The 13,397-nt window shown below is 46.6% G+C and overlaps 1 protein-coding gene across 10 annotated transcripts in view; it reads left to right on the forward strand.

Moving 5' to 3' along the window:
* The first annotated feature begins 3,946 nt into the window (after positions 1–3,946).
* Positions 3,947–13,397, forward strand: part of NMNAT3 (nicotinamide nucleotide adenylyltransferase 3) — a 113,290-nt gene continuing 103,839 nt past the window's right edge. For 6 of the 10 annotated variants that reach the window (XM_036877292.2, XM_057498604.1, XM_036877293.2 and 3 more), the window contains exon 1: positions 3,951–4,138. The gene's annotated coding sequence lies outside the window, so the exon portion shown is untranslated. The other 4 variants (XR_008996516.1, XM_036877297.2, XM_036877296.2 and 1 more) reach the window with 4 other exon arrangements.

The following is a 13,397-nucleotide window of genomic DNA, read 5'->3' on the forward strand; positions in this document are numbered from 1 at the left end:
GTCACTGTCAGCAGATGCTGTCTGGGAGAGCTTGAGAGGGCCTTGGAGGCCATTGGGAAGGACTGGGGATTTTACCCTAATTGTAGGGGAAGCCACAGAGGGCTTTTAAGCAAGGGACTGTTGGGAACCGTTTCATGTTTTAAAACGATCACTTTAACACAATAGTAAATATGGCTGATGGAGCCAGACTGACAAAACCGTGGGTTCCTGGTGGAGGCCTGCTTCAAAGGCCATTGAAGAAAGACTTGGCACTGGCATTAGCTGTTCATTGCTGAAGACAACCAGCTTCTAAAGTACTTGGACTGATTGAAAAGTTTGGCCTCTTTGGTCATTTTAAAAGTCCACTAGCCTCAGTGAGCTATCACTAGTTAGGATGGCCAACATCTAAAAGATAAGAAACAACAAATGCTGGTGAGGATACAGAGAAAGGGGAAGACTCCTGCGCTGTTGGTGGGAATGTAAATTAGTTCAGCCACTGTGGAAAGCAATATGGAGGTTCCTCAAAATCCTAAAAATAGAAATAGCATTTGATCCAGTTATTCCACTCCGAGGAATTTACCTGAAGAAAACTAGATCCCAGATTCAAAAAGACATATGCACCCCTATGTTTATTGCAGCACTATTTACAATAACCAAGAAGTGGAAGCAACCTAAGTGTCCATCAGTAGATGAATGGATAAAGAAGAGGTGGTACATATACACAATGGAATATTATTCAGCCATAAGAGGAAAAGAAATCCTACCATTTGCAATAAAATGGCTGGAGCTACATGGTATTATGTTCAGTAAAATAAGCCAGGAGGAGAAAGACAAGTTCCAAATGATTTCCCTCGTTTGTGGAGTATAACAACAAGGCAAAACTGAAGGAACAAAACCAGCAGACTCACAGAACCCAAGAATGGACTAACAGTTACCAAAGGGAAGGGATTGCAAATGGCGGGTGGGGAGGGAGGGAGAAAGGGATTAAGGGGTATTATGATTAGCACACATAATGTAGTGGGGGGCACAGGGAAGGCAGTATAGCACAGAGAAGACAAATAGTGACTCTATAGCATCTTGGTATGCTGATGGCCAGTGACTGCAATGGGGTGTGTTGGGGGGACTTGATAATATGGGTGAATGTTGTAACCACAATATTGCTCATGTGAAACTTTCATAAGATTGTATATCAAGGGTACCTTAAAAAAAAAAAGGTCCACTAGTCTCCATTTTTTACATTTTACTCAGTCAAAGCTTGCCTTTTCTCAGTGAAAGCTCAGCAGTCTAGGCTCCCGGCTCATCAAAGGCAGAGGCTGACCCAGTCCAAAGTCCCATCACAACGAGTCCAACAGTGAGTTTTCCAAAATGTCCTCAGGACACACCTCTGGTTCTCAGATACTGACTCTCAGCCATCTGCACATTGATTGCCGCCCAAAGTACTACTACGAAAACCTCATCAGAACACCATCAGGCAATAGAAAGAAATTGCAGAGTAATGTTAAAGCTTGAGATTTGGTAACCACATTTTTATGCATAGAAATAATTTGTGAAATGTTCGAAAATGAGCTAATCTATCAATTCCAGTTTTTGCCCTTTAGACACCTCCCTCCTGCAGCCTTTTCTTAGGTGGAATAATTCTGAGGTATGTGCTTTATGCTGCTTTCTAGAGTTTTCCCACAGGATTAATTTCCAATCACTGTTATAGTGGCTGGCTTAACAATGCATCCTTTATTGGATCACCTTCCCTTCCCTATATTACTTCTCCATTCTTCTGCTGGTGTTCCCTTTATCTCTCAAATAAACTACTTTCTCTTGAACCCCTATCTGCTTCTGAGGGACCTGAACTGTGTACAATCCTTCTCCTTGCTGAGGTGGCATTACCTTCCTTGGGCCATGATGGCAGATAGGAATCAGGAGAAATGAATCTTACTAATAAGGGAGAGATCCAAAGATATTGCCCCCCATTACACCCAGGATCCAATGGCCCTTTGTGCCCTCAAGCAAAGGACATGAGTCTCATCTAGATATTTCCTCTTTTAAAATATTAGGAACTAATCATCTTTCCAAAATGGATTTCTCAACCACTGCTTGTTCCCCACTTAGGTTGGGTAAAGCATGGCTATTATAAGATGTTCTTACCTCCCACCACTAGGAGACAGAATTAATTGTGTAGGAAGCCAGGCTTCCTCCTAGCCCAAGCCCCTTAGTCTCACTGCCTCTGAGAAAGAAGCAACCCCTGCATGGGGAAGTCACTGCCCCCTCTTGCTCTCTATGTCTAAGGTCAGGGCCCTTATTCAGTATGACTTAGCCCTTGAATTTAACCCAACCTGTGGTACCAACATGGTACACACAGATTCTTAGAAGTCCCTACATTCTCTTATGAGCCTCTCACTCTGCTGGGAGACAAGCTGAGTTGTCAATAACAGAATATCCAAAGATAACTATCCTTAAAAATATTTTTTAATGGCCTAAGTGTGACACAAAATCCAGAAGCACTAAAAAGGAAGGAGCCATAAATATAACCAATAAAAAAAAATGCCTGAGTTCTTAAAAATGAAAAACAAAAAGATAGTCATTGTATACATGTGTATTAAACCACTTAATCTTCTGCAAACTCAATATGGTAGAGGTTATTACCTCCAATTTCAGAGAAGGAAAGCAAGGCTTAAATTGGGAAAGTGGCTTTGCCCAAGGTCACCTAGCAGAGCCACATTTCACACCCTAAGTCAGAGTTCCTACCAAGTCCCTGATCCTCAGGAGCTGGACAACGGAAGGAGAAGGAGAGTGAGCAGAAGAGAAAAAAGGCAGAGCAGTAGAGAGAAAGGGTTGAACTCTCTGAGGAGAGCTGAGGTGTCAAGGAGGGTGTGGAGGAGAAGGATGGACGGGCCCCTTCACCTGAGCACTTACTGGGTGCTAGCTGTGTGCTCCCTGTGACGATACAAGAGGGACAAGTGCAGGCCCTCCTGTAAGTGGGAACAGTAGGCCTGTCCAGCCAACCCTAGGGAAGCACCCAGAGCCAGCATTACAAAACACTCTTCACACTAAGGTGAGAACTTGTCACCAATGCTAGGAATTAAGTATGCAGCAATCACAAAACCTTGACATGATCCTTGACATCTTTGTTTTGCACACTACAATTCACTCAACTAGGAAATCCTATTGGCAGAAACTGATGACTCTTAAGCTTCACCCCTGGCCCCTGGGAGGGCTGAGACCTGAACTTCCAAGGCCCTGGGATTTTTCTGTGGATTTTGTTCTCAGTTACATATAATTGAGAAAATATATAACTATATGAAATAAATGTTCACTTCCAAGTCTTAATTCTATAAGACTTTCTTAAACAGCCCTCCCTTTGCCCCGCCATAAAACAGTAGATGCTGCAGGGCCCAAAAAACCTTACTCCACTCCTGGATTGAGGTCTCAGAGCTAACCAGGGCAGGACTTGAGAAAAAAGGTATAAATTTGTCAAGAGAAGCAACGTAGAGGCTCAGAAAGAGAGTAAATCCTCATCTAACATGGCAGAAAGTCAATAAATAAATCAAGAAATCGCTATGCAAGCTGATTTTTTCAGCAACAAGGGAGTGACCAGCAGCAGAACTAAACGGAAGAGCTGATATGGAGTTGTGTGGCGAAGCAAGGGAGACAGGCTTGTTTTTTTCACTGTAAGAACATTTAGATAATTCTATTTTGTAAAAAGTGCTCATGCATTACTTAGAGATATATTTTAATTCGACCTTTAAAAAGTAAAGGAAAATAAGAAATAAGACAGAACACAAAACATAGGACAATAAATAGCAAACGCACACAACGCAAAAGAACCAGTGAAGGGGGCGGGAGTGAGGTGGGGCTAGTGGGCGGGGCACGGAGCGAAGGGGCGGGGCGCAGGAGCCGGTCTCCCTAGAGCCCGCCCCCGGGGCCCGCCTCTGACTCCGCCCCCGCGGGAGGCCCCGGGAACGCGGGGTCAAATTCGCCTTAGACCCGCCCCCCAGCGCTGCGGGGCGTGCTAGTCTCCGGGCCGCCCCACAACAGGAAGTCGTGCGTCGCGAGATCAGACAGGGCCGCGCGCAGGCCGGGAGCCCTGGTTCCGCGCGGCCGGTACCCAGTGACCGGCAGTCCCCGAGGCTCACCGAGAGCCTCTGCGGAGCCCCGCGACGCGCAGGTAAGCGCAGCCAAGGTCGGCCCGCGTCAGCCCGCCTTTGCCCTCGCGGGCCCCCCAGCCCTCCGCCTGGGCGCCGCGGCCACAGGTGTCAGCCGGGAACGGAGAGCAGCAGCCCGTTGGGGACGGTGAACCCCAAAACGCCACCCCTCTACCTCGCGCGCCAGGGTTATCGGTCTGACCCCAGTACCCCTGTGGCTCTGACCCGAGCCCGGCAGTCACGCAAGAGTTCAGTTCCAACCGTCAGCACCCTTGCACTCAACAGGTGGAAATAAGTATGAAACATACTAATAGTGTGCCACCGAGTGCCCACCCCGGGCTAAGTGCTGGGGACGCAGTGGTGGGCAAACGAATGTGGTGTGAGCCCAGGGGGCCCACAGTCTAGTGGGAAAGACCCACAGCCAGGGGATAATCCACACACCTAAGTGTAAAAGTTAAAACTGCCTTAGAAGCCGTGAAGATGGAAGTGCAGAGTGCTGGGAGAGCGCTTAACCGGTGGTCCGCATCTCTAAAGGGCGCTGGAGCTCACACTTCAGTATAAATCAAAGAATTACAGGGTGAACGACAGAACAAACACATTTTGTTGGAGAGAATGTGGCTTGTTTGAGGAAAGGGAGGGTCAGTGGGACCGGCATGCGGAGAGCTGGGGAGAAAGCAAGTTAACTTGGCTTAACTTCCTCCTCTGTAAAATGGGACTGTTGCTGCCCACTGACCATTGAGACGAATGGAAATGACTGAGCCAGTGCCCAGGTGTGCAGTGAGCAAAGGAAAGGTGAAGACGTTTCTGGGCGGAGCAGGATGTGGATCTGGACTACAGTGTGCCTGCCTCCGTGCAAACTCACTTCCCCTCTCCTTGTGTCCCTTTCCTTATCTAAGCAGAATCTCTCAAACAACCCGTCCTCTAAAATGATGACTGGTTCGGTCTTTCATTCTGGAAACTTTTAACTGGCACCCACTTTACACTGGCTCTGAGGATACAGAGAGAAATTAGACACTGGCCCTGACCTCCTGGTGCTCGTGTGGCCATGAAGTAAACTGAGTTCCAGACTATAGGGCTTGGTGCTCTGGTAGCCCAGAGGAGGGGTTCTGACCCTCTGGCATTGCTGGGGGAAAACCCTGCTGCTTCCGGTCAGGTGCCCATTTCCCAGAAAGCCTCACCTTCTACTGCCAGCTCCATGAGACCCCAGAACATAAGGCTCACACTCTGAGCTTCAATTCCTCTCTCTCCTTGGTAGCATCACCCCTAAAACTGGCCAGAAAACTCCCCAAAGGCAGCAGCCCTGCTGGTCTCTAGCTAAGGACCCCTCAGGTCTTGAAATTCCAGGGATTTTGGAGAGGGGACTTCAAGAAACACCTGTTGACCTCTTGGTGTATTTTATTAACTTGAATGATCCCAGTTCCTTCTCTGGCTCTGTTACACTGTTGAGGTAGACTCAGAATTTGCTCCATAAAAACTGGCTGGGAGGCCCAGAGAGTGGGGGAACACAGTTGAGACAAGAGGTTGGCACTATTTGTGTGTAAAGGTAAAAAAAAAAAATAGATGACAAATGTTAAGAGAAGGGTGCTGGAGGAAGTGGGAGAGAGGGCAGTCTTTTGCAACCTGTTTCCCCTCACACACCACGGCTGTGCCAGCCTCAGAGAGAAGAAAGGCTAGGCTGGGCAGTCACAGACCTAGGTCCAGATACTTCTGGCTCTGTGACTGACTCCAGGCAGGTCACTTACTGTCTAACACTGCAAGCTTAACATGCTTAGCATGTTGGTCCTGAAGGAATATGAACTCCCTCCCTCTTCCTGAAGTTAGAGTAATAATAGTGTCTACCTCAGAGAGCTATGGGGGTTTAATGAGTTAATGTACCTAAAACATGTCACTTTCTTTCCCTAACTTCGTACACCTTTCCTTTAACAGCCCACTGAAACACAGGGAGGTTTGCCTTGTGGGTTTCTGTTCATTCATTCGTTCCTACCTTAGGGGCCCAGTACTCTGCTGGATGCAGGAGGACTTACAAAACTTGGATTCCACAGCGTGACATGGAGAAAGTTACTACTACTGTTGCTGGGCAAAAATTGGTGAAAGAAGGCAGGCAGAGGGTGGAAGGTGGGGTGAGGGGGTGGCTTTGAGGACTGTGCAGGGTGATTAGTGGGGGGGTTGGGTTATCTGCTGCCATGGTTGTACTGGAAAGCTTCGGTTCTGCCAGGAGAAAGGGGTGTTGTGTGTGATAAAAGGACCTCCTGGATGGCCACACACTGTTAAAAGGCCTGGGGAGTTTGAGGTCTTTGAACAGTCAGGCCAGAGAAAAACAGCAAAAGTTAATGGGGAAAATGAGGGTTGAGAAAGATCTAAAATTGTCCTGTGCAGGCTGTATCTTTAACTCCCAGCTGGGTGTGGTTCCCTGTGAGGGACTGCCCCTGCCCTGTGCTGAGGGGCCCTCCTGTAGGTTTGGTAGGGCCTGGGGCTGGTCTAGGAGCTGTGGGATCTTAACATTTTAAGTCCTGCATACAGCAGAGTACTGGGCCCCTAAGGAAGGAACGAATAAATGCACAGCAACCCACAAGGCAAACCTTCCTGTATTTAAGTGGGCTGTTAAAGGAAAGAAGTATGAAGATAGGGAAAGAAAACTGCTGTTTTTAAGCACTTGCTAAAGGCCAAGCATTTTCATGCATGTTGCAGTTTACTGGTGAACACTGCAGCTTTGGAGTCAGATAAAATTGCCTGTGTGACCTCACGTGCATCACAGAAATTCTGTAAAGCTCAGTTTTTGCATCTGTAAAATGGGAATCATTGTACCTAACTCATAGGGCTGTGATGAGTACTGAGTAATGCTCATATATAAGTACGTAAAGTGCCATCCTCAATGCATAGCACATGGTCTGGTACATACTCAGTCAATAATAGCTGCTGTTATCATTATTATATTTATTAATCCTCCCAGTGATCTCCACTGTGATGTGCAAATCGAAGGCCACAGGCACAGATGGGTGGCATTGATTCTGAACTCAGTCCTGTCTGGAAGCAAAGACTCTGCAGACACTAACCAGATAGCTTGTGTGAAATGAAGTAAGTTTATGTGCATTTTATTCATTACTTACAGGACTGTGTGAACTCTTAAAAGGAAAAAACCTGCAAAATTATAATCTATGTGCCTTTCAAGTTCAGGTATTTTATCATCTGGATAAATCTTCTGTGCATCTATGTTAAACCACTTTGGGCTGTCAAACTCTTAAATGAAGTGGTTTGTCCTGACCAATGTCTGTCTTTGCTCATTTATCATAGTTCTCTGGTGAAGACAGACAGATCCCATTTTGCAGGGCTGGCCTCAGGACAGCAGCTCCTGCCCCACTGTTAGCTGTGCAGTTCCTCCTCGTGGTGGTTTAAAAGTCACAGTGAGCTCGTGGCTCCCTCATCATCATCTCTCTCTCACACACACACAGACTCAAGCGCCCATCTAGGAACTAGGAATAGAAAGGCATTCTGTCACTAGTATGACTCTGGGGAAATCAGCTCCAGGGAAATCTCAGGTCCCAGTGATGGGTGTTTGAGTGAAAGTGCCTTGGATGAGGGTGGCAGTTTCTTCTTCTAGAAGTGAGAGCTGTCTGCCCTTTCCACCCAGGAGTGTCATCTCTGGGCCTGGCCCCCTGCCCAGTGATGGCCAGATTTGTATCTCTGTGCCTCCCTGCTGTCCCTGCCAGAACTGCCCCTAAAGCCAGAATCCCTAGAATAGTGGCAGAGACATAGCCAATGGCAGGGAAGCTTGCCGAGAGACCCTGCCTTCCCGTAGTCCAGTGGACACCTGCAAGGCATGCCCTTCTCCAGCTTCCCTGGAATTCCCTCCTCTGCTCCAGCTGTGGGAACAAGTGTTCCTGGTACCCAGCAGCATGCCTGGCTCATTGTCCTCCCTCCCTTCCCTCTCCTTCTTCCTTCCATAAATTCTTCAGGAGCGTCCTAAGGATTAGAGTGCTGAAGCAAAATGATGTGGTCTCAACCCTCATGGGGCCCACAGCCATCACAAGACAGATTATTGCTAAAGGCAAAATTAAGCATATAAACACCCACACACAATGTCGTACTATAAACTGGACTAAGTGCCAGGAAGGAGAAGCCTGGTGTGCCATGAGTATGTGAAGGTGGGACAGACAGAGAAACATAGTCAGTATCAATATAGTGCATCCATAAATGTTGGTCGGAGACTTATACTCATTTATTTACATACCTTTGAAGACCTTTGGATGGCATTTTTCTATAAATTCTTGTAGACAGGGTTTTGTCCTGCCAAGGTAACCTATTAGAATGTGTACTTTAAAAAGTAATTGTGCTTTGGCTTCTAAATAGAATAATGCTAATGCTCCGATCTACTTGACCTTTAAAGTTCACAGAGCCCCTCCTTGGCTGTTGTCGCATTGGGGTCTCCAGTTCTCGCGGCATCACACAGCTCGTGCTGGGGGACAGCACCAAATAGGCATGGAGCTGACCACGCGGTGGGCACTGCAGCCCTGTCACTGCTGAACAAGAGCCCGCCTGAGAGCCGCTTTGTATTCCTGTCCTCTGAGAGCCCTGGGCGTGCCAGGCTGAGGCTCCAGCATGGACTCCGTCATGTTGGGGTGCCTGCCGCACGAGAGGAAAGAACAGCAGGTCTGGCCACTCTTGTCCAGAGGGCGGGACACCTGTCTGCCTGCGGCTGCGGCAGGGGTAACTGGCAGCGGGCTGTGCCTGCAGAGCTGTGCGGCCGCAGCATGGTCCCTATTAAGGAACCACTAGTCCCCCCGGGGGTCACCACACCCGCCTTCATGCCTGTTCAGTTCCACTGAGAACAGGGAGAAAAATAACACTAAAGGGCCAGTTTTAAATAAGACAAGAACCAAACAGCCTCAGGAAACATTCTGTCCTTAACTGACCATTATGAGAGAGTTACTTTATTTGTTTGACCAGAGCTGACGACAAAATACATCTTCCTTCCCCACCAGTCTCAGACATAGACTTTAGTACAAAAGAGGAGCGTGTTCCCCAAAGCAAAGCAAAGAAACTAGCATCCTTGTGCAGAAGTTGAGAAGGCCTCCGTGCCACTCTTGGTAGGGTGGGTTTGGCTGCTGTGCTGTGTGTCAGGGTACAGCTCTGTCGGATTGTAACCATGCGGAAGAGCCACGCAGAAAAGAAATGGCTGTGGGAATCTCTCTTCGATAAAGTTGACATACAGTGATGGTATTTATGCCTCTTGGAAGTGCATGTTAAGTGGTGGGTATTTATGAAAAGAGTTCTGTGGGGTAATGTGTCCATCAGTCAACCTGGAACTTTTTAGAGCTCCTAAGATGGTTTTAAATTACAGCCAATCTTCCTGCCTTCGCTTCCATCAGCCTCCCCCTCCCTTGCTTCCTCGTATAAAATGAACTGTCAAGGCCAAGCATAGCCCAGGTGGGAGTGTTGGAACAACTCGCAGAAGCAGAGTTAGCATATGAAAGGCAGACATGCCAGGCTTTAGTGCCTTGATTCTAGTCCTTCCCATCCAGTCACCGTGTTCAGAAGAGAGGAACATGTAGGGCAAGGCTGACCGATGTGCCTCAGCCTCATTACATCCCAGCCACAGCTTTCAGCAGCCCTGCTGTCAGCTGGTCTGCTTGCTGGAAATATTTTGCAATCTGGGGGTACAGGGCAGAATGAATGATGAAAATAAGTGATGCAAACGAACTTGAATTTGGGCCAAGTGAGTTGCACATGGGGGAGAATGACTGTCGCTGTCAGTAAGGGAATCACACCAGACCAGGTAAAAGGCTAGAAGTTCCTCTGTAAGCAGGTGGTCATTAGGACAGAATGCCTGTTACATGAGTCAGTGTGTAGGAGCTTGACTTGAAATTATTGTGGTCTTTGAAATGTTCATTTGAAAGATCAGAAATTGGTGTTTTATTGCATGAACCCTATACTTAGTATCAAGACTGCTTTGAATTTTAATTCTCCCTTCTGACCTTCTATGTAACTTTTATGATGCTGTTGGTCAATCTTGTCTTAATGGAGTTGTGGTGTTTTTTTTTTTGAGAAGAAGGTTGCCGGCATGTTACCCACTTTACATTCCGTGTAAAGAAATCAAAGGTGCAGATGATGAAAGTAGAAGGGCTGCCTGTCTGGGTGTCACTGAAGTGCCACTACCCTTGCCTTATCCTGGGATTTTATCTTAAGATGGTGATTTGAAAAGTGACAAGAACCACTGTATAAAGATATGTCTTTACTTGTAATGGTGAAAACTTGGGAGTGACCTGAATATACAGTACAGGAGAGTAATCAAATTACAGGAGATTGGGTTGATGGAATATTATGCAGTACTTAAAAATGTTAAGATTAGTAAATCGGGAAGCTCTTACGTGCCCAGTGAACAGAACGCCATTACATTAAAGGCACTTTCAGGAACACAGTCTGCGAGGGGTGCCTCAAAGGCCATATAAGAGTTGCATTTGAGCAGTGGAACTATGGATATGTTTTTTTTCATATTTCAAACTTTTGGTATTGTTTCCTTACTCTCCTTTTGTTTTAAAATCCTAAAACAAGCCATGTTAAACAATGTGCTTTTTACTGTCAACACTTTTAAAGGTACTACATTTGTGGTCTTATCCTAAATAAATCTTTAAATCAACAATTTCTAAAGCCAGTCCTGACTTCCTGCTTCCATGTGTCTGGGCGAGGCTGAATGGCCTGCGCACATGCTCACTCTGGCCCTGCAGACACAGATTTCAGGGTTTCTAGTGTGAAAAAGGCTACTGCCTCCCCCTGCCCTGCAGCCTCGTGCCTCTCTACCAGTCTCCCTCAGCCTTGTTCCCAACCTGGTCTCCGCTGGTGGGGTGGAGGTGAAGGATTTGGGTTTACAACCTTTGGAAGGCTCATTGGTAAAGTTTTAGCATCCTCTGTCCCCAACACACACACACACACACACACACACACACACACGCTCACTCACTCACTCACTCACTGTGTGTCTGTCTGTCTGTCTGTCTCTCTCTCTCTCTCTCCCCCTCTCCCTCCATCCCTCTCTTCTCCCCTGTGTCAGCAATTGCTGGGGCAGTCCCATATCACTCTGGCTTCTTGTCCTGTCTAGGCCTTAGCCCTCCAGTACCTCAGGGACTGGATTTTGTATCCTTAATGCCAACTCTCCCTGTGTTGGCCCTATGCCCATGTGTCCTCTGCTGCCGAGGGGTGGCAGGGACCTAGTGTGTGCCCAGTGGTATGTCCTAAAGCAGCAGTTCTCAAATTCATTCAATTGGCTGTATGTTGGGAAATCATGACATGTGTCTTTATTCGAGACAAGGATTTGAGACTGCATTGGTTTCTTTGTGAGGAGGTCCCAGGAAGTACTAGCAAGAAGTAGGAAAATGAGCCAGCACCACCAAGCAGTTCCCCAGCGTGGCCCACTGGAGTGTAAAACTGCTGGGAGTCTCTGGCAGCCAGTGTAGAGCAACCCACCCCAGAACTGGCCTCTCCTGGGGTTTGGGGGCTGGGCATATACACACCATTGCTATCCATCATTGGTCAAGCATTGCTCCTTAGGGAAAGTGAATTCTCTGGGACTTCTGGCAGCTCCCAGTCACCAGTGAAGCACCAAGACAAAGGGATGCAGAAGCTGGGGTGTGGAGTCAAGCTGATTGCTCTAAAGTGGTGAGGCCTGAGCGCTCAGGGCACAGCACTGACAGTGTCTGTGGTGACATTCGTCCCTAAACACAAGGACCTCATCAGTGTGCTAAACTGAGATAACCAAATCCCTAATTCTGTGCTGAGTCAGAGACCCATTTATACCAAGTTGGAGACTGCATTAAGTAGTGACTAACCCCAGAAGTTTATGAAAAATGGGAAGAAAACTAAGAAAAACAATGCTCTGTTTTTTCCCTCTGACTTGGGATAGACTACTGATATTTGATTTAAGTGGCAGAATGCTAGTGTTCTGCAGTTATGCAATTTGAGACCCAGCACTTTTAAAAAGGGCCTGAGTGTGTAATAGATTTATTTTTATCACAGCAGTGTTTCCCTCTTCTGTTGTAGCTTGTACATTTTTCTGTTATTTCTCAAGTACATTAAGATGATCTTAAAGAAAAATTCATTGGGAGAAAACATTTAACTTCATTTTTCTTCCCACGATTATATCTCCAGTGCCATGTTTTAATATTAATATTGGATTCACCACACTGATGCTAATACCAGAGGTTGGGAGAGAATTTCTGTAGTCGTGGCTTTAGGCACTGTGATAAATGGTGTGCAGTCATTGCCATTATGTAGAAACATGCCATCTCCAATTAAAGATTTAGTAAGCTGTTCATCAAAATATCTATTCACAACTGGGGCATATGGTTGTGCTGACATTTCAACTTAATTCTCTCTGTAGTCTTGTGGGTTCCAATCCATTTTATATGCTTTCTTTTTGCTATGCATGGAGGGGGACTAACGGCAGAAATTTGGGGACATAATGAAGATTCTGGAAACAATCTCCATGTATTTATTGTTATTAAGTCTGTTGGAAGATCTGTCTCTACGATCGAAGGCTTTACTCCAAGAGATGATTTAAAATTGTTCATGTGGTAAGTTCAGTAGGGTTTAGTGGCTAAATGGGGTTTATGCGTTGAGTTATGGGCATTTTAGAATTTGCATTGAAAGGATTCAAGATCCCAGTGTTTTAGAGGGAGGAGGCCATTTCCCTATAAGCTATGGTTCAACACACATTCCATAAAGGACAGGCTGGTGGATGCGTGGCCTTCGTGTCCTATTCCTGTGTCCTGTGTGCACGGCAGAGGTCACTCACTGGTACTCAAGCCTGCACCCTCCTTACAGTGGTCCCCGTGGTCACCCCACTCACCCACACTGACTCACTAGATGAAACCTGTTGACTCCCCAGGCTCTCGCACAGCTTTTTATTTGTCTTTGCCAAGGCTGTGAATGGTCAGCAAAGGAACCCTTCATAGTCTCTCTATGAAAAAAAGAGTCAGTTTGATCACCTTATGCCCTTTTAGTCACCTCTCTGCTATGCAGGCTGTAGTTTTCAATTTGTCAGTGTTTGTCTCCTTCCATTTTTCCTTCTATCGTGTGCCCTGATTTTTTTTCCTTTCTCCCTCTAATATTTGGTAAAGCAGGGAGCCCCAAATTATTTGCTATTTGTTCTCATAAAGTTTTGTTGAAGTAATTTGTATTGATGGGAATGCACTGAGGTTTTAATTTTTTTTTTCCTCCCACTTGAAGACTGCTCTGCTACAGGGCACCAGTGACCTCCACATTGCCAAGTCTTGCAGGCTTTTCCATCCA

Source organism: Manis pentadactyla, chromosome 1 (genome assembly GCF_030020395.1).
Source record: "Manis pentadactyla isolate mManPen7 chromosome 1, mManPen7.hap1, whole genome shotgun sequence".
Lineage (NCBI taxonomy): Eukaryota > Metazoa > Chordata > Mammalia > Pholidota > Manidae > Manis > Manis pentadactyla.